We start from the raw sequence: 21,947 nt of genomic DNA on the forward strand, positions 1-21,947 counted from the left end.
TCTTTCCAAGTACCCGCTACTTTCCCGCGGGCAGCGGGAGCGCGGTGACCTTTGGAACGCGCTGTCCCCCTCACGTCCCCGCCGAGGGCAGCGCTCGGGGCTCCGGCGCCGCCCGCACCTGCGCCCGGGCGGAGGGAGGGCGGAGGGAGCGCGGAGGGAGCGCAGCGGGGCGGCGCGGGGGCCGGGGCCGGGGCCCCTCCATCCTCCCTTCTCCCTCCCTCCCGCGGGGGCGGCGCGGCGGACGGGGCGGGCCGGGCCGGGCTCCGCCGCCTCCCGCCGCCGCGGTGATTGGCCCGGCCCGCCCCTCGCCCCGGCGCCCAGGCCACCTCCCTCCCCGGCTAAAGCGGGCAGTAGGTGAGGGGAAGGCGGCCAGACGGGAGCATGGTCGCGGCTCCGCAGCAGTCTCCGCCGCCGCGCCGCGCCTCCCTGCCCGGCCTCCAGCGCGGCTCCCGGTGCCCGCAGCCGCGCGGGGCTCTGCGTTAGCGGCGGAGGCTGCGATGCACAAGCCGCCGCTGCCGCCTCCCGCCGCCGCGCATCCTCCCGCCGCCTGAGGACGCGGCCGCCTGCGCCCCCGCGGAGGGAGGTAAGCGGCCCGGCGGTGCCCTGCGCCCGCCGAGCCCCCGCCGCCCGCCGCGCCGGGCATCGCGGGGCTTGGGCTGCCCTGCGCCTGCGCTCGCTGTCCGCATTAAAAACTTCCTGCGTGCCTCCCGCTGCCTGGGGGGTGCTGTGCGGGGGCCAGCGGGCCCTCAGAATGTTGCTGTGATGGTTTGGGTTTTTTTCCGGGGTTTTTTCATCTTGGCGTGGGGGGTCTCCGCCCCCGCCGCGCACCCACAACTTCAGGCGCTCGCTCGGGGAGCGGCGGCGGCCGCTCAATTCCATCCCCCCCCCCCCCTAGTCCCGGGGGCGGCGGTGTCCCCGCAGACCCCATCCCTCCGGGGCCGGCTGTCCCGGTGGATCCTCCATCCCCGCCCCGGGCCCGCTCCCGGAGCCGCCGCGGAAGTGCCTGGCACGGATCGGCGCGCAGCCCGCAGGCAGCTTGCTTCCCTCCCTGCCTGCTTTCCAAACGCCTCGGCCAGCCCCGTCCTCTCCCTGTGCCTGGCATGCATTCTCGTCCCCCTTCTTGTTTCTCCATATCCCCACGCGTGACGCATACGAGGAACTTTACAGCACAATATTGCTTAAATATATATGTATGTGTGTGTATATTAAAACATTTCTCACGATTCCCATGCCGATGACATGTCCTCGCCGGTGTGAGGTTTGTTTGGCTGCTGCTGCTGTGCTGCTTTTCCATTGATGCTTTTTCCTTTTTTTTCCTTTTTTTTCCTTTTTTTTTTTTTTTTTTTTTTTTTTTTTTTTTCTTTCTTTCCCTGAGGGTGGTTTTCCTGTAACTGATCTCCGAGCCCAAGTGCTGCCTGGTGCCGTTCGGAGCACAGAGGTGCATCCCTTGGGTGCCGGATTTCGGATGGTCTGGCTTAGGCAGGGAGAGAAAAGCTACTTTCTGTTTTGACATTGAGTGGACGTGGCGAGCTGTCCTTGTCGTGTGAGGATGCAGGTCTGTGATCCCCGGGATTTTGGGTTCAGGTCTCTGTGCCTCCCCGGAGGGTGGAGAAAGGTCTGGAGGAAGGGACTTCTGGAGATGGATGGCGGTGTTTGTCGTACACTTCATAAACTGTGTGCTCATCGTCTCCGAGGTTATTTTATTTTTCCTCCTATGGTCTCATTTATTAAACTGAAAATGTCCCTTGAACGCTGGAGACAGATTTATCTCCCCACCACAACCAAAAATGATGGAGCCCTGGTCATGTAGTTGGCTGCTTATCTTTTGTTACTGTATATGAAAACTGCATAGAAAAAAAATACAGCGTTCTGGTAACTAGATTAAGGAGGATTTAATCACTTTTCCATCAATGAAGGAAAAAACCGTGCATGTTTGCTGCAGGCTTATTACTTGTTTAAATGGAAGATTATATAAAGCATATTTCCAATAAATGAAGAAACTTTCTTTTTCCTTGTGGTCTTGAAAACAACTGAGCAATTGTGTATGTGTGTATAGACACATGTGAGTGTCTTGCACCGATTTAAGCATGTTTATCAGGCTCTTCTTTTGAGGTACTTTCAACAACCCAAACTACAGTAGTTTTAAGGTGACTGCAGATAACAATATTATTGTTCCTTATAATTAGCAATCTGCTGAAACTTTAAATCCTTCTTGAAAGATAGGATCTGTGTGAGAGAAGGGGTAGTGTTCCATAAGCTTTATTTTTTTTTTTATTTTTGTTTGCCTCCAAACCAAAGCAATAGTATGCCTATTATTGTTGTATTTTGGCTTCAGCTGCTACTGGCTTTATTTTTTTTTTCTCCCCATGTGGAGAAAAATCAAGTACAGTGATATTTTACTCTGACATTTATCTGCGTCAAACTTTAGTTATGCTCAGGAGGTTGTTTAATCTTCTCAGAATAATGTTCAGGATTGTGGCTTTTTGTTTGTTTATTCTTATAACCTGTTCTTATTGTGTGTATTTCTGGAAGTTGTCTTCAGTTTAGAATGAAATATTGGAGCTATGCAAATACTTTAGTGATCCAACCAGGATGAGACTTAGCTTGCATATGTAAACTGTGCTTTTCATTGCCTTGTTTTGCATAGCTGTTTTTTTCCCATAACATCCATGTTGATATTTCCTAATAATGCCTATGGTTTTTTAATTGAAAATGAACATTTGATGCTTGATTAACTAACTTTTTGAAAAAATGAGGGTATCACTGTGATTTATTTAAAAGCGGAAAAAACATCCTGTCATACCAAGTAGTTGTCTTGCAAGTAATGACCTGTAACACTTAATTTGGATAAATTTTTGTTCATGTTCATTTTGCTTACAATAAAGGGTCTTAAATCAACTCTGAAATAGAAAGTGGGCTCTTGAGCTCCAACTGCCTGACTTTCCTGCATTTGTTGTCTCCAGTAGCTTATGAAATGTGTGCACAGTGTGTCAGCCTTTCCCGTAACAACAAAACCTATGAGCAAATGTTCAGTGTGAATTATATTACCAAAATAAAATATTCTATAGTTGTCATGGTTACAAATAGAGGCAGGGTTACTGGTTTTCATCTGCATGCTGGGGAGGGGGGATCTAGTTTTGTCACTTTTTAATTATGTTTCTAATGAGTGATGGTCATACTTCAGATACCCAATATATCGGATACATGGCACAGTGAATTAGATTTTGTCAAAGTCTTGCTGAAACGAAGCAAAAAGTGGTGGTGTGCAGGAACAAATCCTTCTTCATTTGTTTTTTCAAAGCAGAAATCTTGAGGGAAGAAAGTAACCAGCTATCTGTTTTGTCTTTGCTTCTAGATTAGCATGCTGCCAGGATTGCTGCTCTTCTTCAACCAATAATAAAAAGTATATAGTGTGTATGTTGACTGGAAATCTTCTCAATGAAAGGAGAGGAAGGCACAGACCTAGGAATTAGATGTTATTTTTGGGTTTACTGAGCACTGTATCTGGTGCTATCACTTTTAGTGCCTGTTTGCGAGGAGAATTCATTATGCCCAGGTTTGCTGTGATAGTCTCTCCGGTGATGTTTCTCTGCTCCCACGCGTCCTCCTCTGCCAGGTAGCGATCCCTGGTGTCCCTGGGAGTCGCTCAGGTTTGGACTGTGCTGGCAGCCACCAGAGTAGGGACCATGACTATTTGCAGTTGTTGGCGCTTATCCCAGTGCTGTGTCTCTCCCTCTCTGTGCTCATCTGCAATTCAGTCTTGTCCATGCCTACTTGTTTTCCTGACCTTTTAATTTAGTTCCGATACCTGATGGACCCAGTTCTTCTGAAGCACAGGAAAAAAAAAATAAAAAAATAAAAGGGTCAAAAGAATTATTTTCTCCTTCCCTTCTTGCCTCTGTGTGCTGTGGTGGAAACTCCTGCAGCATTAGGGTGGGAAAAGTACCCCATGGTTTGTAAATGGAGAGAAATTCCAGGCTGTCCCATCTTGTTTAACCCTTGTAACTTGCATCGTACCCTTTTTGTGCAGTTTAGTTTTTAATCTTAAAACTCATTTGAAGTTTTCTGTTGCACTTTGGAGTTCTGGTCTTTCTTTAATATTTCCGTTGAGATTTTCTATCATCCCTTCTTTAGGTTTAGCATGATCTTACTTGAGATCTGGTAATGGCTTGTCCACTAAACTCCATGGATCACTTGGGTTTGCTGCCACAGGCTATGGACCCAGGGAGTCCAGACAGCTGAAGGCCTGATCCCAAAGCTGCTCTGTTCGTAGAGCCTTAACTTTATAGTGCAGCTCTGAAATCTACATCACTTTCAGATCACTAATTCTTTGTGCCACGGTTGAGACTTAGAGCTAGCTAAAAATCTCAGCATGAGTTAGTGACTTACTTGGTCCCTCTGCTTTTTTGCTTTTCTCTCCACATCTTCCATTTTGCACAGTGTGCGGATTCAGTAACCTTAAATATGACATGGTATCATTAGGTTCTGTGATTTATTTGTGTATCTAATCAGTTCCTTAATGTACTCACCTCTCTGCAGAAGAAAGACAGTGTGAACCCTCTATCCTAAAGCCTATAAACATACAAATTAGATAATGTTGAATATACCTGCAGGTAACTGAACTACTGCATTAACCCTTTGTCACTTTTTTTGAAAAATTTCTCATTTTATGTTGGCTTACGCAGTGTGGAGAATGGTTTCAACATCCCTCTGTGCAGTTAACTCTTCCATAAAGTTACTTGTAGGAAGGTGGAGCTCCTGTGTGGAGGCTTAAGATGCTCTTCTCAAGAAGTAAACTGCCAACAGCAAATCCGAGTGTGAGGCTGTATGAAACATAAACAGCTTTGACATGCTTCTGTCACTTCTGTGTTTCCTTTGTTATCAGAAGTACAAAGAACTCCTCCTCAGCTATAAAGAAAGGCATTAAAAGGAAATAGATTTGAAATCTCTTATGGGAACACCTTTCTGTCAGGTTTTTGCAAGTCAAGAGTGCTTCCCAGGGTGTGAATATGCATCGTGTACCTGGTGCGGTGAAACCAGACCTGGTACAAGCGGTGCCCAGAAGCCTTCCCGGTGCTGTTGTTATGCAGCTAGTTACCTCTGTGCTGTCTTGACCATCTGATAAATGACAGTAACTGAATTCCTAGTCACACTCTTCCATAAATAATTTTATGTTGTGGATTAGGGTATGTGGAACATGGGACCATTCTGTCTAATTTTTATGTGCTGCTTTTTTTTTTTTTTCTTTCTTTTTAACCTATGATGCTTAGGCTTGAGTTTTCAGATATTCACAACCTGTATTTTGGCCATAATTGGCATTAACATCAGAAAAAAACCAGGGTTTTTTGGTGGCTTTAAATTTCAGGTAATGTGTAGTGCTGGCTTGCAATAGCAATACTGATTCTGTGAAACAGTCTGCTAAAGCTATAGACAAAGACTTATTTTAAACTGAACTCAGTGTTCCTTTTGTGGTGTTCTGTGATTTGTGTTTTTGTTTAATTCCCTGCTATCCATTACAATATGCTGTGTGGTGTTAAGTGCTGGGGTTTCTGTTCAGGTTTGGTTTCTCTTGGGTTGGTCTCCAGTTTGAGAGCTCTACATAGGTACAGTTAGTACATGGTTTGATTGGGAGGCAGATTATATCTCAAGGTGTGTGTTGAAACTCGTTCAGTGCAGCAGTTTGCAAGAAAATCTGCCACTGATAAATTTCCTCTGCAACACTGCTGTTAACTAAAATCTGTTAAGTGTGCCCTGGCAGGAGTGTTTCTTGGACTGTCAGTGCAGATGAGAGATACTGTGAAGAATCCTTCAAGTTGATACAGAGGTATGTGAGGCAACAATAGTGTTTGGTAGCAGGACTCGAATTCAAGATGCGCCTAATTTGTTGAGCTGGACTCTGTGCATGTAACTCTTCTTATTTTTGAATCTTGGAGAGAGACTTGTTATCAATCTTCACTCCTGTTGTTTTTTTTTTAAAGCCCCCCAGAAACCCAAAAACCTCTATCCCAAAACCAAGATTTGCATAACAATGCAGACTTAAGAAATCCTGGGTTTAAAGTGTGATTTAAGGCCTTTTGCTTCAGACACTTCTTAAAGTCCATGCTGATGAGTAATTAATATTTAAATCGGATAATTCTGCTCTAAGATCTGCTTTGTCAGACCTTGTAGGATTTTGGTTTTGGTCTGCAAAAGCAATGTTGGTGGATTTGCAGATTCCCAGCATGCTGTAACTACTCAGAGAAAGGTTTATTTTCTCAGTCTGAGGCTTAAACATGCTTTTCCCCTTAATTAGAGGGAGAAAAATTTAAATGCTGTTAGTTTTTCCAGCCACAGGAAAACCCTAGATCAAAAGGAGAGGTGAAAGAGTTCAGGAAGTTCATTGCAGTAATCACACAACATGGGATAACTTTAAAGTGGATGCAGCTGTGTTTACCTGTGCTTTGAAATCTATAGGTATTATAAAGTTTGGTTGATTTGTAGCTTGTTGAGCACCTGAATTCATTAAATGATTCCTAACATATAATATGCTTCAGAAACTTCATTTTTCACTTTCTCTTGATTTTTTTTTTTATTGTCTCTTGCCTGCCAAGGGTGGAACAGTGCCAGATTGGAACACTTCATATTACAAAATGTTGTTGGATATATAAATGTCTGGAAAACACTTTTGAAACTATATGAAATGCTGCAGAATGAAGTTAAGCAATATATTTTTGAGTTTATTCATTAACCCTTCATAAAGTTTGGAAAAGCAGTGACAGAGAAGATACTAATTCTGTATGAAGTCCATGTCCTAATACAAGCAGTAGAGCACAAAAATATATATGTATGTGAAATGTATAAACTGTTTCAGCTGTATTGACCTATACACAGTGAAATGGCTCCTTGACATGGGAATATTCCTAAGTGCATCCTTAGTATGGGATGGCTCAGCAGAGCTATTTAGCATGGTGTTTTTGGTTGGATTATCAGGGCCAGGAATTCTGATGCTAGTGGAAGTTGGTTCTTCTGGTTGAGGTGTTTTGTTGTTTTTTTTTTACTTTTGCCCTCTTATTGTGTGGCTTTTTACTAAATCAAGTTGGAAGCTATAAGGGATATCTGACTCCATGAATGAAAGAAGGAAAAGAATAGAAGCACTTCCCCTAGAATTTTCTTGGTAGTCACTGGAGTAGGGAGAAATTTCTGGAAGGTTGGAGTAAGTGGCTGCTTGATTGTGAGATACTGGTTATATTTTTAAAGGGTTTTATTTAAAAACTGGATCATATAAATATCTGCTTCAAAGATGCAACTTGTTTCTTTCTCATCCTCTCTTCTCAACTGGGGACAGGAATAGATGCAACCAGGCTGAGCCAGGTGTTCCTCATGGCAGTGGACTGCCTTGCTTTCCCTCAGACAGTGGCTTTCTCCCCAGTTGTGCAAAAAGCTCAAGAGAATACAACCAAAAAGCCTCTTTACTACCACAGACACTTTGCAACTCGTCCTACTCAGTATAGAGAAATACCAGATATAATAAGGATATTGCATGATGAGAGCTTATGAAAAATGCTGTGCCTTCTTCCTGTTGAAGGGCACAAAAAGTGTGTGACTAACACTCCCAGGTCATCTCTGACAGACTTGCTAATAAAATGTGAGGCAAAATGTTAAATGTACTGCACTGCCCTCTTTATTACACTATTTTTGGCTGATCATATGAGGAAAGTATGTATCGTTTAAACAAAAGTCACTACTCTGAGTGCCTTCCCTTCCTTTCCTTCTCTCCCCCACACTGTTTCACATTTCTAAACATTGAGCATACCAATCAATATTCCATTAAGAGGAGAATTAACTTGGGAGAAGCTTGCATGTATTTGCATGTTGTAGCTTATTTCTTGGTCTGTGGCTTTGTGTTGCCTTTCCCCAGTGTCATCTTTTCTGTGTTTTTTTATTTTTTTTTAACAATACTCCAAATATTTATGCAATTACTTCTAGTAGTGAGGTTAGCCATGCCCCATCTTAATTTTGTCAATATGAGTTTCTGGTCGAGCTCTCTGCAATGCCCTGCTTGCAGGCAACATCAGTCAAATGTTTGTAGTTACCTTTTTGCTTCTGTTTTACAATAGCTGGGCATCAAGGTACTAGGCTTCAGATCAAATGTTGCCCCCGGTTACACACATGTAGTTAACAGAAATCAATGTTGCATAGGCATAAATGAAAGTTGGGTTTGATCTTTGGTGACTTAACTCTTATCTCTTTTACATTGATGCTAGTCTAGCTTTTCTGCAGGTTGGATTGAATGCCCATTCTCAAATTCAGAATTTGTGAGGCTTTGGCTGTCTGTGCCAACATTTTATTCCTTATGGGCTTTATATGAGACTGAAAGTAAAAACCTCCCGCTTGCTTTCGGAGGTCTGAGCCTTAAAACTGCAAACAAATGTAATGAGATGTGATTAAAAGCTGCCTGTAGCACATAAGAGTGTGGGCTGTGGCTGTGTGGGACCTCCTGGGGAACCTCTCAGTTGATCTTGATGTGTGAATTGTCACAAGAGCTGCTGAACTGTGGACCAAATCCTGAACTAGTTAACACCTGTGGAGCTGACATATTCCAATATGTATCTGATGTTGCACAGTGCTTCTCTACCCTGAGGAACAAATCACTTGTGAAATTCAACTGTGAAGGTCTTGAGGTGGAAGAAAAAGTCTGCAAACCTCAACAGATGACAGCAAAAAAAAAGAGGGAAGGAAATACTTGCTAACTTCTGGTTTGTATGGTCAAGGTGCTTCAGTACCTTTTCTTCTTTCCCCTCAGTTCTGTGTTATATAAAATGGGCCAAATTTGTCCTTAGCCCAGATCTGTGCCATCAGATTAAGTTACATTCAGTACCCTGAAAAGATTAGATAAATGTGTTACCCTTTCTTTAAGTTTACTGAATCTCTGAAATAAAGTCTATTTCCTAGTATATTTTTCCTTTTTGAAAGAGAAGTGTATAGTTTTATGATTAAACTTCCGGGCAGTTAGAGTTTTGCAGCATCACAGCCTTATCTCTCTGGGAACTAAAAGGCAATGCAAAGTTGTGGCCAATATTGGAGTTACTTGGAGGAGGAAAAAAAAAGAGCATAGAAACGGTATAGGAATTAAAGAAATAATAAGGCTTGCCTGAAGTCCGTAAAATGTGAGATTGACTTTGTAAGTGGTGTTTGGACACAGACTGCAGCCAGAGACGAACAGAATTGTGATTGCCCTAATATTTTTTATTTTGGTTTATTTGTTTTTCCTTTGTCTCAGAGAGAAATTTTGAAAGCCCATTTGTGTGTGTATAGGGTATGTTCTTGCTAAAAAAGAAATTGAAGCAAGTTTTCCTTAAATTCACTGTTTCAATATCACACTTGAACAGTTCACAGCAGCATCCTTCAAGCCTTCTGAAATCTATTCTTAGACAAATATTGTTGTTGCAGCAGCTAAGTTACTGAAGTATTGTATTTCAAGAATAATACAAGTAAAACAAAAACCCCAAGTTTTGTGTCATGCTGGCATCTTTATTCAAAAAACTGCGTACAGCTGCAGTACTCTGATGGCAGTTACGGTGGTGTAGGCTGGAGATCAGGAATGACACCCAGTTGGGTCAGGTGGAGAAGCTTAAACACTAATTTATGATGGAAGTGCAGGTGCAGCTTGATAGCAGGCATCTCCTGCTTGAGGTGATGGTTAAGCAGGGCATCATTGGGTACTCAGCTCGGGGAGCCAGGGGTCTGGTCAGACCTCTGTTGCATGTAATCCCAGTGGAAGTCCTCATTAACCATTTTCTTCCTATTTTTAGGATGCACTGTCAGTTATTCAACTTTAGGGAAACATGAACAGGCTCAGATTTCCTCAAGATATTTACTAAAATGGCATCACATATGACTTAGTGTAAGTCTTTTTCTGTCTAAATATTATCTTGTAAAATTTGAATCTGTCAGTTCATGGCTTTCAGTAGACCAGTCATCTCTTGAATTGTGACTATAGCCACTTCAGGGCTGGCTTAAGAGGATAGTTTTGCTCTAGAAACAAAGCATGAAACCCTTATTTTTATGTAGAAAGGATTGGAAATTTAACAACAATCAGAACTGTTCAGCCTTGAGCCATCTTTTTGATTAGAAAATTGAAAGATTAAAAAACCTCAAGATTAACCACCAGGATAAGATCCAAGAAATGTCAGTGCTCATTTTACCTAGATAATATTAATTTTAGACAAAAATTCAGGATTACTGCCTGGGCACTGTGTGTATAACTATTACATGCACAAATAGGCCATTTAATCTTGGCTTGCTGTATCTAATAAAATAAATATGTTTCATGGTATCTGCAGTCAACATAATGTCCAGATGTGCTTAAAAGAATGGTGATCAGAAACTTTGTACAGGAGAACACCAAGTGACAGCATTGTTCTGTGAAACCCATGGCCTCTGTCTTCAGGAAAAAATGCCAAATGTAACTCCGAATCTCTGTGTAGGCTGTCGGCTAAAAAGAATTTAAAACTAAAAGTTTCTGATCTTGGCGAAGCCCAGAGCAGGCTCTAAGCATTGGTATCTGACCTATCTGCGCTAGAGAGGGAAGGAGCTCTGTACAGAGCAGGGATGCAGGATTTGGGTAATGGCACGTGTCAAATAAATGAGTACGTTTTGACAGTTTTTTGCTTTTCTTTCTGAGGGCAAAAGGAGGGCCTGAATGTTAAATCATAATTTCTTTATACCACAGAACAATTTCATGAGCAAAGTTTTGTTGCCCAGAAACATCTGTAAAAAGACAGAAATGCTTCACATTCCATGTATAGATGAAAGTTGCAAATATTTTTGGCATACAGCAACAGTTAACTGCGAATTGTACTGTGGAAACTGGAAACAAATATATAACCATCCCAATGAACCGAGAATGTGCTTCCATTTAATACAGAATATTGCACTCAGACCTTCCAGGGAACTCTGGAAAGCAGTGGATTTCTTCCATTTTCCTTCATGTGACCTCAGTGTTCTATTCTGTCTTTTTATTTAGCTGTCACTCTGAAGCTTTGCTGTTGCACACAAAAAAAAACCAAAAAAACAAAACCGTAGAAACTTTGTGGGTTCGTCTTGAGTTCTGTGTGTAACTGCAATTTTTTCTGGCTGCTTTAGGGTCAGGCTCATGCAGTCCCATCTGCCTGGTAGCTCTCCTCTTCCAGTGTTGCTGGTTTGCCAAAGCAGTCTGCTTTACATATATATAAATATATTTTCAGAGTAGCTGTACATGCACTCTGCCCCCAAGTTGCTGCATTATGTCTTCTGTCACTGCATCTGAAACCTTCAGCTCTCTTTTTTTAGATTTATCTTGTTTCAGATTAATGAAAGCGCCACCCACATTTATTGAGCATCTGAAGGGTAAAACACATCGTGTTAACTTCAGTTTATATTTGAGGGGTTTTTTTTTTCAATCTTTGATTTTTCTGTTTAGGCAATAAACTCTTCTGGAACAAGGGCTGTTATTTTTTGCCTGTACAGTTAGAGCTGCCTCCCTAGTTGTGCCTGGTGCTTTAACAGGACAAAAATGATTCATAAGCTCTGAAAATGCTGTTCTTTTCCACCCCTCCTTTCTCCAGTTGACAAAGATTCTGTTATACTGAGGCAAAGCAGAACTTAATGCCACTTTTCAGTTTCTCTTAATTGCTTATTTTTTTTAAGCCAAAAATACATTTTAGAGAGGTAAAACGAACAATACAGAATGCTGTGATTCCTAGAACTATTTTAATAGGATTTCTAAAAAATTTTGTAATTATTCTAATCCAGAGATAGTGAGCAGTAAAACAGGCTTGTTGGTCAGTGGTGTATCTGTTTCTTCTGGAAGGCAAGTATGTGCTTTGTCTCACTCCATTAAAAATAGTAATCCCAGGAATATATTGAAGGCTCCAAACTATTTCGGAGGTGGTTGTTGATGTAGAGGTCCACAGTCACGCCCACCAGAGGGCATTTTATCACCAGTTTCTTGGGGAAAAAGTTTTTTTTCTTTAAGTCATGAATAAAGTAGTAAATATTGGACGGGAAAGCAATGTATGAAACATTGTACAGATAGCTTTTTTGTTTATATATAAATACATATGCTTATTTCCTGGCTGTATTTATATGTAAATAAGTAATGATGTCGGCTTGAATGGTTGGGTTTCCCCTCTGCTTTCTAAATACTTTCTAATTTTACTTAGGGATAATCTGGGGAGAAAAGAATTCCTTAAAGCTCTCCCACAGCTGGTGTAGTTACCAGGCCACTGCCCTCCCTACCACACAAGTGCAGCAGATGCTCTGGATGATTGCAGTGTAGCCTTGCTCCCCCTTTCCAGGGCACTCGGAAGCAGAGGCTGGAATTTGCGAATATAGTTAATAGCGAAGCCCCTGGATCTAAAGGAAGCACTTGGCAGCTGGGGAAGTGTACATCTGCCAGATGGACCTGACATCTTGTGTTTGGCAGCAGTTAATGTTAAGGCATGATATGCAAAATCCAAGGATGACAGCTAGGAAATGAATTTTTATTCTAAGAACTGCGTTTTGATTTTGGTTTTTTGCTTTTTTTACTTGTCTGTCTTCCATTATGAAATAAAGCTCTGCAGGAAAGAAGAAAGAAAAGAAAAAAAAAAAACAACCTGCTCCTGAAAATACCTTTCCTGGCCAGTTTTCAGGGTGTTTCCTCATGAAGCTGACATCTGTGCTGAAGGTTGGGCTGCTCTAGTTCAGATGTGTGACCTTCATCAGCCTGATACAGCACATATAATGTGATTAATTCCCGTCGATTCCCTATGGATAAATATATTCTCTCCAGCAGAGTCCCTTTGACTTGTTTGCAGCCTCAGCAGAGGCCTGGGGTCATCTGAGACCAAGCTGCAAACCTGGGCTGGGCTCTGAACAGCCTGTGCTGGCACATGTGGACAGAGCAGTGGTAAAAGCCTTTCTCTTTGCAGGACATTCTCTGCATTTGTGTGGGATGTGCTCTGAGAGATTCGATTGGAGATTTGGAGACTTTGTGATCTTTGAGAATCTGGCCCTTATCCACAGAGGATAGTGATCTTGTTTGGGATGAAGGTGAGGCCAAGATAGAAGGAAAGAGCATAGTTCTTTGGAGCACACCCTCTGGGCAGGTGTCTGCAGTAGGGACGGATGCACTGTCTTTTTTGTGTGCTGCAGCGGGGGGAGGCAGAAGGTTCTCTGGCTTCCCCTTATTCCAGAGGTTTTGTGGTGCTCTGGTCTGAACACTCTTCTATGCAAAATAGGGTGAAGACCCTCAACAATAGGTGACTGGGGGGGTTTGTGGAAACAATTGCTGAGACTTTAAAATGATTGCAATGAAAAAGTGAGGTGAAGGATTAATCAAGACTAGCTCTGCCTCATCAGCAGCAGGCAGTCTCCTACTAAACTACCTCAATGTTTTTCAGCCTCTTTATTCAGATGATATATCCTTCAGCCAGGAAATATTTTTTTCTAGCGGTGTTAGTGTCTGCAAATAAATGACATAAAAGAATTTTATTAATTCTCTAGGACTAAAACTTTGAGTAACATTCTTAGCTAGATAAATTTGCTTTCTAGAACTGTCCAGATGATTTGATAAAGACCTATGTCTTTGGTACCTTGTCATCACTGAATTTAGTAGCTTAATATTTCCAAGGGTTGTAAAAGATATCTTGTGGTTAAGAGTTGAGGTAGTTGTGGGGTTTTCTTAATATTTGAGGTCTCAAGTGTAAATTAGTGTTACAAGGATTTTGGATGTGATTCTGTATTTTGTTTCCTTGGGTTTTTATTTTGCCTGTGGTGATGAGCTGGACCACATACATATAAATGTGGGGACCCAGGTGTAAAGACTTAAGTGAGGGAGTGTTGTCGTAGTGGGTGAGTTAGTCTGCTAAGAACTTTGCTAGCATAAAGACCCCTAAACCTGTTAGGGTAAGAAAAAAAAGTAGATGGCAGCACTAAGCTGCTCTGAAGGAGAGAGAATTTGAAGGTGAGAAAGATGAAAAAGCCTGTTAAATCTGCAATTATTGCAACAGTGCAGAGCTCCCTCAACATGATAGTAACTCATATTAGCAAAAGAACCTTGCAATCTGGTTTCCCTGCTGTTATGTTGGGAGTAGATACTGCTTCTTCTCATTTCATTAGTAAGGACCATATGAGGTCTCAGTGTAACTCTGAGCTAAAACAAGCTCTTATCTACGTTTCCTACAGTGACTTAAGGATTTGACCTGACTGCTGTATCTTCGTGCTAACTTGTTAGTACTATTGTTATTATATCAGAAACAATTCCTTTGCTTCCAGAGTATGTTTGAAGACATACCTAACTTCAACATATTTTCACTCAGTCCTGTAGGTCTGTGTCAGAGTTCTTTGTTCTGTTAAGTAGGACCACATAGCCAATAGTATCTTTTGACAGAAGTAGCCAATACCAGACTGAAATCTTATAAAGATGCTAATTATTCTGCATTTGAATTAGCATTTTAATGTGCCTCAGCAGACGCCTTTCATATTAAAAAGAACTATGTGTCACCTTTTGCTTACTTTGCTGCTTTTCTCAGTCTGATGTCGAACACTGATTTAAGGCACCTCTGGACTGGGGGGAGGAAATGCTTGCCTTGGAGCCAGGTGACTGCCTTGCTTGAAATCTGCTTCTGAGCAGCAAAAGACTGTCTTTGCATTTTGTGAATTCCAAAATAAAGCAAGCAGAAAAACAAGTTCACTATTTTTGTTATTGTACTTACGCTTTGAGGCAGCCTATCCACTAATAAACTGAGGAGTTGGCAGTATGTGCTTGGGTAAGAAACTTGAATACTTTCAGGATATTCGGCTTTCAACGGAATGGGAAAAAATCCCATGTGTTTTTAATTACCAAACTAGCTGTTTCCATCATCTTGTCTGACCAGCACTCTCTTTAGGGAGCAGGAGAGCTTGCTGGTGATGAAGGTGAGCTGCTTGGACTCTTGTCAGGCTGGGTGCTGTGACAGCTTCCTTGCGGGAGCCTGTTTTAGTGCTCAGTCACCCTCTCATTGAGGAACCTCTTCCTAGTGTCTAATCTGAACTTCCTTTTTGATCTGCTTTTGCAAATGGAAAACTAGTTGTATGGATGGATATTTGGTGTAGCTAATGAGAAGACCCTCAAAATAGTGTAATAACCAATAAATCTTCAAAAAGAAAGTAAAAAAACTCAAGAATTTTTTACGTAGGTTGATTTGTAGCTTTTGCAGTGAAAGTAACTAACTTTATATGGTGGTGATTGCATGTATTGTTTGTTATTACAAGTATTATAGGAATTTGGCAGGGTGTAGCAGTTAAACTGTTATTTTAGGAAACAGCAAGTAGGTTCTGCTTCTGGAGAACTGGATGTGTTTTAAAGACATAATTTTTAATATTACTGTTTTTTTACCTTCTTGAGCAGCTAAGGTGATTAACTGATATACATTAGGAATGAACTTATAACATTAATTTTATTGGTCCATTTGTGGTCTCAGAAAGATGGGAAATACAATATGTTTTTGTCTGAATTTGAGTTTGTGGTACTCCTTTTTAAAAAAATATTTAACTTGGTGTTTTTCAGAAAAAAATACCTACTTCAAGCAGTTCCCAAGGGCAACCATTTATAAAAGGAGAAATGATATTTTGATTTGGGCTGTTGTAATTATCTTTGTCTCACAATACCTTTTGGGGGTTATTCCAGAAGTTTAATACCATGTGCTAAGATTTGTTTTATCCTACACTCTTAAATCTATTGATGTTCTTAATCATATGTGTCTGCTTTGGGGCAATTCTTGCTTTTTTTGGCCTTGACAACTTCTGCCTTCAAGCTCTGCAGTCTGGTTAGACATTTTTGAGACTTAGTTTTATCTTTTCTGTAACTTCTAGCTTTTATTGAATTTCCCTTTGTTATGCAACCAAGAAGAGAGAAACTGAAGTTATCATTTCTTTGCTAGTCATGATTTTACATTTTTATTTCATCCCTAAAGTCTGCTATGCAGTCTTCAGTCTGCCTTCAAATAAGCTTCTCTACATCCAGAATACTGTTATGGTCCTCTGAGCCTTCTGAGTCTCCAGTGTTTCCCACAGATTTGGGTGCACAGAGTAAGGAAGCAATACTGTTGATTTGATAGTGGTACTTCAAAACTGTATTATTCCTCAAGCTAACACACTGAAGTTTTCTTGGTATTGTTTTCCTTGCCTCACTTAGCAGCTGTTTCAGGGTTTTCTGTGACATCTCCAGAATGGTGCCCATAGGAATTTTGCTCAAGGACTGTAAGTCTGGATTGCTGTCCTTGAGATGAAGCTACTTGATCTACTCTTGTTTATTTTAGTACAGGTTATCATGGATGCTTTTAAGGTCAGAAGTTTCCTTTTTGCTAATATCAGTGGCACTTCTGAATGGTCTTAGAGATTAGGACATTTTGGGAAATCTGAATTGGATCTTATTTTATCTTTTGGACCTAGGCTAATATCAAGAAATTCTCATTTTTCGTGCATATATCAAGGGTCCTGCAGTTCCACAGGTTTCCTTTCTTTACCAAGCTTTGCATCAGTGGGAGGTGGTGATTTGCTGAAGTCTGACTGTTCCCTTACTGTGCTCAGGATTAGACACTGTTTTGTCTCTTTCTGGTTTTACTTTCAGGAACAGATCACGGAGGGGGGGGGAAGAATGAGCAGTATGACTGTGTACAGGATGCCCTCTCTGTCTGACAAGCTGTGCAGTCCCAGAGGCTTCTGTCAGCTCAGGCCAGAGCAGTGCAGCCAGGCTTGTGTTTGAGTCCTCCAGGTCGACGCATCTTTGTGTGTTGGATTCCCCCAGCTGAGCAATGCTCGTCTCTGCTTGTTTGTCTATCCCCATCCCATCTATTTTCCTGTGTTGCCTTTATAATGAGTCAAGTTGAATTTCTTTAAAAAAAACTTGATACCAAACTTCCCTCTCTGGCTTCGGCTTCTGGCTGTCATTTCTCAGGTGTCTGAACAGTTGCCTCAAGGCTTCTGCTTCTCTGTTCTTTTGTGCTGATTTAAGCTGAACACAGCTGATTTATGAAGTATATCTTAAACAAAGTTGGCTGAATAGCAAGGTTTTGTTTCTCCCTCTTTTTTTCCCCTTCCTTCATGGGAACTTAATTACTGGGGGGTAGAAATTATTTTGGTGGCTGGTGTTTTTCTGTTTTTATTCAATTTTCATGAAAATTAGATCCAAACATAAGTACTGTGCATTTCCTTCACACTGCAAATTCTAAAAAATATCACTTATAAACAGTGAAACAAACAAATAAAAATGTATCTGTTGCTTGTTCGCTTTGAAGTAATATTTGTATATAATCAAATGACTCCAGAAGCTGGCAGGCAGCTTTAAGAACAACATCAAATGTGATTAAAGCAAATATTCAGTTGGCAACCATTGGACCTTTATCACAGTTAAGGCTTCTTGGCATCAGACTTTCAGCACTCCTGAAACACTGTGAGAATGAATAAATAACCATCTTCAGAAAATCTGAGGTGATTGCATCTGTTTGGCCCTTGTGCCATGACTTTCTGCATTTCTACAGTGTCTCATGTCAGGCTTTGCAAAGCTCTAGGAACCGGGAAGCTGAGATGCAGAGAAGAGAAGGGATTTGCCTGAGGCACTCAGATCAAATGTGCTCCCAGTTTTGGTGGCAGAAATTGCGACTTGCACATTTCTCTCTGGGCTCCAGTAATCTCTTGTCCTGGAGGGCAGCGCTGTTTGTTTGTGCCTGGGCAGTCTCGAAGGTGACCTGCCCTCAGGAGTGGGTTGATGGCTTTTGGCTGCTGTGAGGAGGTGAAGTTTTGCCTGTGCTTTGAGCAGGTTGTAGAGGTAATAATAAAACCACATCTGCCCCCACTTGGTTGGCGTTGTAGGATGAAATTTATTTCTAGTGTGCCTGTCCATCCAAGTCATCATAGAGTAGGCAGAGACAAGACAATGGTATTTGATTTTTTTTTTATTCTCCAAAAGCAAGATGGTCCTTCCCCTCAAAAATTGAGAAATTGCCTTTGTCATGTGCTGCCAAAACAATGCCTGTGGCTTTCAGCACTTGAATTTTGCCACTTTATTTTGTGAAATACTTGTTCCTTATTTCAGTGGTATGTTGGGCTGTAGGGTGTTGTAGGCTCCTGTAGCAATGCCCTCAGTCTGCCCCAGTGTGTCTCTGTGATGGCTGACAGCCCGAGAGACCTTGCCAGGGAGCTGCTGCACACAGTAGGCAAAGAAATAGCAAAAAACTTATGGAATTGAGCCCTAGCAGGCAAAAAAATTATTTCAAAGCTGTGACTGAGGCAAGTTTTTCTGAGATTGGCAAAAGAGGCAGTGATGAAGGCTGCCTTGGAACTGTCGGCGTGCTGACAGTGAACTCATGATCTTTGGCTTGGGGATTACAGGATGTTAGCATAGATTAGAGCCACAGGGTCCCAAATGGTTTGGTTGTTTTAGGTAATTTTTGCTAGTGTGAGTAGTTGAATTGATGCAGCTACTCCAAACTGCTCAGTTCCTTAACTGAGGTGCTTCTTGCAAGGAGTCAGCAGTGCTGTGGTAACTGGATGAATGTGTGTGACTAACCTGCAGTACACTGCAAAGTCACACTTCTGGCACCAGTGCTGTGCAGGAGCCTGTGCATTGGTACAGCAGTGAATGGAGCTTACGGAACTGTGTGCAGGGCCATGGTCTGTCAGAAACTGTCTTGATGAGTAGTCCTAATCCTATTGTTGCTGGATGGTTGTGGGGATTTTTCTGTATTGCCCATAGGTGGGGTTTTTGCTTAGAAAAACGGAGTCATGAAGTAGGAAAAAGTCTTTACAGCATTCTGGGTGTCTGATGCCCAGGCACCAGCAGCAGCTGTCAGGTGTCTTCTTCCCAGAAAAGCTGAGGCTGTGGGGTAGCATTGAAACTTCAGCATGAGAGTATTCTTATGGCTTAGAGCAGGGGCTCAGACCACTGAGCAGCTGTAGGTAATCGTGCTGCAGAGGCAAGGGCTATAAGTGGGAGTATCGGAGTAAATAATGTGTTGGAAATCTGAAGCACTGTCCAGAAGGGAAACATCCATGAGAGGAAAGTTGGCTGTGCAGGAAGGAGATGATAGAGCTTTTCCTATTTGCACTTAAAGGAGAATTAAGGATAATCTGCTGTGACAGCTGCCAGGTACCTGCTGCACTGCTGCCTTAGTGATGCACCAGTCCTTGTGCAGTACCTGTGGCTGCCAGCTGCTGATAGAGGGATGCAGCTGTGGATGGCCCAAGTGAAAAACCCACTCCTTTTGGAAGAAGGAAGGGCTTGGCTTGTGGAAAATAAGAGAACAATTACAGAGAGCAGAATGCTTCCTTTCTGCATGGAATTGGTGACTTTCACTTAAAAATAGGTTGTAATATTGCTTATGCAATCCTGAAAAATTTCAAGAAAGTAGCAGTCGAAGACATTGTTCATAACTAATCTTGTTGCTGAGACCTGTCAAGTCTTTGTGTTACTTGAATTGTTTCATTTCCATATTTTAAAACCATCTGAGAAGGAAATGACTGTCCATCTGTCTTCCAGCTGTATTTTCATGAAGTTGAGCTGGCTTCCAGCCTGCCAAGTACCTGCCTTTCTTTAGTTACTTTCTTTAAATTGCTTATATCATAGTTCTTGACTTGATGAGGTTTCTCCCCATAAGTCATGTACATACTTGTACAGATGTTGGAGGAAGTCTTCAAGCTTTGAACAGTGGTTGTGGGAGAAAACATTTTAAAGTATTTCACCCTTTTGGGGGAACGTGCTCTTTCTAAAAGACTGGATGGGCCACCTTCTTTACTTGATATAACCAACCCAACCCTGCTGTGATCTGGCAGGACTTGCTCTACCTCAGGATGGAGAGGTCATGAGGTCCCATTTCCCTCTTTGGCTCTTGGTATTTGACTTGAGAACTAGACTGAGAGGCTGTCACTGAGAGGCAGCTTTTCTTGAAGTGACCTACTTCTTTCATGTGGCAGTGATGCCTCACCCAACCAGCAAAGCTGTATGTGCCAAACTACGTGCATGCTTGGTAGCTCCAGAGTCCAGACCACAATCATTTTGTGAAATAGATGCCAAACCCTGGAGTTGGGCTGGTCCCCTATAGTTACTAGCTGCCTGGCTTATAATCTTGAAGTAGTACACCCAACATCTGATGTTAATTATTTGTCTATGCAAGCTTTCACCTGCATCTTAACTAAGAGGCAAAGGTTTGTGCTTTCAACACGAGAAAGGTCAGGGTTTACACTATCCTATAAAAGTTTGTGGTTACAGGCTGAACTCCTTGCTCAACTAAAATCAGTAGTTCAACACTCAAAGCAGGTATCCCTTAAAAGCATGTTGGACAGTCCAAAAAAGCCTGTTACACACTTAGTGCTGAATGTTTCCAGAAACACTGTGTTACTGGCTTAGGGTGCTTCTGGCAACTTTAGTAGCTAAGCAATGTTCTAAGAAGGGCAGCAGTGGGGAAACTCCCACTGATGGAGAGCTTGCTTAAACTATTTAAAAGCTTAAACTGGTCAAATCTTTACTTAAGTCAGAGGAAAATGTTGAAATGTGTTCTTTTACAGAAAGGGATTTTCTTTTGAACCCAGTTGGACATCTTTAGCCTGAAATGAAAATTGGCAGCACAGGTAGATACCAAATCTGTTCTGCAAAGAGCTGTTAGTCCCACTGGAAAGATTCCTGAAATGAAAACTTCTACAACACAATGAAGCGTCAGTAGTGCATCCTTCCCCACAGTGGAAGTTCAGAAACACAAAACGTGGAACAAGTTTTCTTGAGGTCTTTTACCACTTTATTACTTATGAGAAGGGACAGACAATGATTGCTGTATCAGTTGGTTTTGGGATGGCTTTTTTGGTTGTTATTGTTTGTTTTGTTTTTTGGGCTTTTTTTTTAACAGTAACTGGGGAAAAGCATAATAGCAATGGGAGTTCAGCACACTTCAGCAAAATAGTCTGCTAGGAAGTATCATAATTAAAAGCAAACTATGTTCAAAATAAATGAACAAAACAGTTTATGGTACATTAACTTGTTTGCTTACTTGCACATAACCAAATTCTTTTGGATTAGCAATTGGTATCCCACTCATTAGTGAATGTTAATTATATTCTATTGTGATACTTATTGGCAAATTTGAGAACAGAGAAGAGAAGGAAACGAGTTGTTGGGACCAGGCCCAGTAAACTGCTAAGCACTCTTTGGTTTGAATTTAAAGGTATTTAAGCTTTCCTTCAAACATGAGAACCAGCTACCTGCAGCCCATCACGACAGCAGCAAACTTGTGTCATTGTCAGAGCCCAGTTACTCTGTGATTCATGTTTGATTTTTTGGAAGATGTCAGAGATGCTGTTGACCCTCCTGTGCTGCCAAGCCTGGGCCAGGGTCTGGCCTTCACCTTGCCCTGTTGTGCTGGGGGGTGAGCGGTGCAGCTCAGCTGCTCTCCTGTTACACCCTTTGGAGCTGCAGCTGCTTCTCCTGTTACGCACAGCTTTTCCAGAAGGTACAAAGTGAAATTGGGGTGAGTCTTGCCAAATCCTTTGCTGACTCTGAGGCTGTGAATACCATTAGTGAAAACCGACTGTAGAAGAAATTCCCGTGTTGCTGTTGGGAGAGGTAATGGCTGTGTCTGAAAGATTTCCATGCTACCGACATGAGGAACAAGGCACTGGTTTGTGTCACGCTCACAAGCCAAATCCCTGCAACAGAGGAAGGAGGCTTCTATGTGTCTTTGAAGGTGGCAGAGGAGCTCTTTTGGCAAGTGCCAAATTAATTCTTGGAGAATGATTAGGTGGGATGGAGCTCTTCCCCCTCTGTATCAAGGGGGTTTCTCTCCCGATTGTTTAATTTTTTATGAGTAATGTACAGGAAAAAAATTGTGTAATTCACTGAACTGTGTTTTAATCAGATGTTAGCGCTTTGCAGTTCCATATGTCTTACCAGGTATCTCAGCAATTTTTTTTTTTGGCTA

General features: G+C 42.0%; 1 protein-coding gene across 3 annotated transcripts in view; it reads left to right on the top strand.

Moving 5' to 3' along the window:
• The first annotated feature begins 464 nt into the window (after positions 1–464).
• KLHL29 (kelch like family member 29) overlaps positions 465–21,947 on the top strand; it is a 391,153-nt gene continuing 369,670 nt past the window's right edge. For all 3 annotated transcript variants that reach the window (XM_088052485.1, XM_088052486.1, XM_005521832.3), the window contains exon 1: positions 465–583. The gene's annotated coding sequence lies outside the window, so the exon portion shown is untranslated. The remainder of the gene's footprint in view (positions 584–21,947) is intronic.

The sequence above is a fragment of the Pseudopodoces humilis genome, chromosome 3 (assembly GCF_049639895.1).
Source record: "Pseudopodoces humilis isolate 2021_Gansu_Grassland_sample_001 chromosome 3, ASM4963989v1, whole genome shotgun sequence".
Taxonomy (NCBI): domain Eukaryota; kingdom Metazoa; phylum Chordata; class Aves; order Passeriformes; family Paridae; genus Pseudopodoces; species Pseudopodoces humilis.